Below are 3,271 nucleotides of genomic sequence, written 5' to 3'. Positions count from 1 at the left end.
CATAATGCCGTGGACAATGAGAAAGAGGGACTCTTAAGCAAAGCAAGCACCTGACCCAAAATGGTAAATGTAGATTCTGTAAGGCTCTTTGTTCAGAGGCAGGAGGAGGAGAAGGCTCAGAAAACCCCAGGGTTTTCAGAAAGCCCCAGATTGGGGACCTTGGAAGCCCTGGGGAGTGGAAGCGTACAGCAACCAGCCTGATGCCATAGTGCTCAGACAGGATAGCTGCCAGAAACTACTGTGTGGACCCAATGATCTGAACCTAAATTTTCCTGGGAGATCCTGTACCCTAGGAAGTGGAAATCAGTTCAAGAACCCAGGGGACCCAGGGCAAGATATAAAAGAGCTACTTCTCATACCAAAAAGCACAGCAGGAAAATAGATCCTGCCCCTGGCACAAAGCTCCAATTAAAAACTAAAGCCAGAAGGATGAGTAAATCAAATTAAACAAAACAAGCATCAACAATTATTACAAATCTAACACCACGACAACTATAAGCAGAAACTCAAAGGGGAAAAATAGATTTTCCACAAGGGCTAGTGAATAACTAGAAATAAAGCAAGAGATTTTTTAAAAGTGAAACAAACTCTTAGAGAAAGTTTTGGCAGGAGAACAAGGAGTATTGAATAGGAAGTGGTAAATTTCACCCAAGGAATGGGACTTCCTAAAAACTAGAATAGACCAAACAGAAATCAATGAGATTCTCCTAGAGAGCAAGAAATATTAAAACAAAATCAGGAAGATATTTTAAAAATAAGAAAATGTAAAATATCAGCTATCAAAAACATTTCACCTGGGGGCAGCTAGATGGCTCAGTGGATAGAGCACCGGCCCTGGAGTCAGGAGTACCTGAGTTCAAATCTGGTCTCAGACACTTAATACTTAACTAGCTGTGTGACCTTGGGCAAGTCACTTAACCCCAATTGCCTCACTAAAAAAAAAAAATTCACCTGGAAAGCATGTAAAGGAGAGATAACTTAAGTTATTAGATTTCCTGAAAACAATGACCTGACAAAAAGCCTGGACACTAAGTAGCATGTCCCCAAAGTCTTAGTGATGCATAAACTCCACTAAGACTTTTAAGGTATCTTCTATTTCAAGAAATCATAAATGAAAATTGCCCAGATAAAAATAGTATGGCAGAAGCTAGGTATAGACTAACATCTCACACCATATACTAAAATAAGGTCAAAATGGATACATGATTTACACATAAAGGGTGATACAATAAGAAAATGAAGAGAGAATGGAATAGTTTATCTATCAGATTTATGGACAGAGGAGGAACTTAGGACCAAAGATAATAGAGAGCAATGTAAAATGTGAAAGAGATAACTTTCATTGTATAAAATTAAAAAGCTTTCGCAGAAACAAAACTAGTGTGACCAAGATTACAAGGAAAACAAAACTAGGAAAGAATTTTTGAAACAGGTATCTCTGATAAGGACCTCATTTCTCAAATATATAGAGAACAGAGTTAAATTTATAAGACTACAAGTCATTCCCTAATTGATAAATGGTCAAAGGATATGAATAGGCAGTTTTCAGAGAAAGAAAGCTATATATAGTCATATGACAAATGTTCTACATCACTATTGAACAAAGAAATGCAAATTAAAACAACTCTGAGGTATCACCTCACACCTATCAGGGTAGCAGATATAACAAAAAAGGAAAATATTGAATTTAGAAAGGGATGTGGGAAAACTGGGATGATAATGTACTGTTGGTGAAGTTGTGAACTGATCTAACCATTCTGGAGAACAATTTAGAACTATGCCCAAAGGGCTATCAAACTGTGCGTACCCTTTGATCCAGAAATACCATTGCTAGGTTTATATCCCAAAGACATCCCCCCAAAATAGAAAAAGACTCATTTGTACAAAAATATTTCTAGTAGCTCTTTTTGTGGTGGCTAAGAAGTAGAAATCAAAGGCATGCCCATCAATTGGGGAATGGCTAAATAAGCTGTGGTATATGATTATGATGGAGAAATGACAAGCAGGATGATTTCAAAAAGGCCTGGAAAGACTTATATGAACTGATGTATGGTGAAGTGAGCAGAATCAGGAGAACATTGCACACAGTGACAGCAATATTCTGTGATGAAGAACTGTGAATGACAACTATTCTCAGCAACCAATGATGCAAGACAACCCCAAAGGACTAATGATGAAGCAGACTATCCACCTCCAAAGAAAGAACTGACATTGACTGAACACAGACTTAAGCATGCTATTTTTTACTTTCATTTTTCCTTTTATTCAAGTTTTCTTATATAAAATGACCAATATGGTAATGTTTTACATAATTGCATATGTATAACCTAAATTTGATTGCTTACCACCTCAGTCTGGTTCATACATATCCTGGAAGTTTAAACTAAAACCCAGAGGAAATCTTGGAATACAATATTTCAAAAACAAGAGAGCTAGGTTTAGAACCAATAACAACTTACCCTGCAAAGTTGAGTACAATTCGACTACAAAGCTGACCAGAGGGCCCTGGACCATTTTGTTAAATGCACAGAAGAGAATAGAAGGAAGTTAAGAAATGGAAAACATGGTCCTTGAAGAGAATAAAAGACTATTTAGACTTCAAGCATTTCTGATGAAAAGATCAGAACTGAGTAGAAACTTTGAAATACAAACGTGGGAATCAAAAGGAACCTAAAAAGGCAAATTTATTTAGGCAATTAGCAGGAGCTATATGATATAGTGCTAACTCTCTTCTAGGATAAGAAACAAATATCCCTTCATAAATTACATCTTCAAAAGGTATTCAAGGAGGTTTAAGGAAAACAGAGGACCTGGAAGTGGACTGGTTCTGTTTTGAGAATTTTAAGGGTGAAAGAAAGGCAGGAAAAAGGAGGAATATATTTATATAGAAGGGAGGAAGAAGACAAATGGAACTTCAATTTCTCATGAATTAGGTGTGTGAGAAGAAGTGTATGCAAGCATAGGTCAAGAGGTGGAAGAGAGATGAGGAACACAGAAAAGCATGGGAAGACATGAACTATAGCAAAATGTGGAGCTAGGAAAATCATGTCCAGTGACTACAATAATGTAAATGGGAGAAAAACAACTAAATAATCAAAATCGAATCTTGTGAATTGTAATGACCAAACTTTACCCCCCCCCCAAAAAAAAGATACAAAAAAAGCACCTCCCCTGATTCTTTGCAGAAGTGGAACTATAAGTGTGGAATGTTACATAATTTGGCTTTTTTGATGTATTGGTTAGTTTTGCTGATCTGTTCCCCCCCCCTTCT

The sequence above is a fragment of the Dromiciops gliroides genome, chromosome 5 (genome assembly GCF_019393635.1).
Source record: "Dromiciops gliroides isolate mDroGli1 chromosome 5, mDroGli1.pri, whole genome shotgun sequence".
In the NCBI taxonomy this organism is placed as follows: Eukaryota; Metazoa; Chordata; class Mammalia; order Microbiotheria; family Microbiotheriidae; genus Dromiciops; species Dromiciops gliroides.
This window is presented reverse-complemented; position numbering follows the sequence as displayed.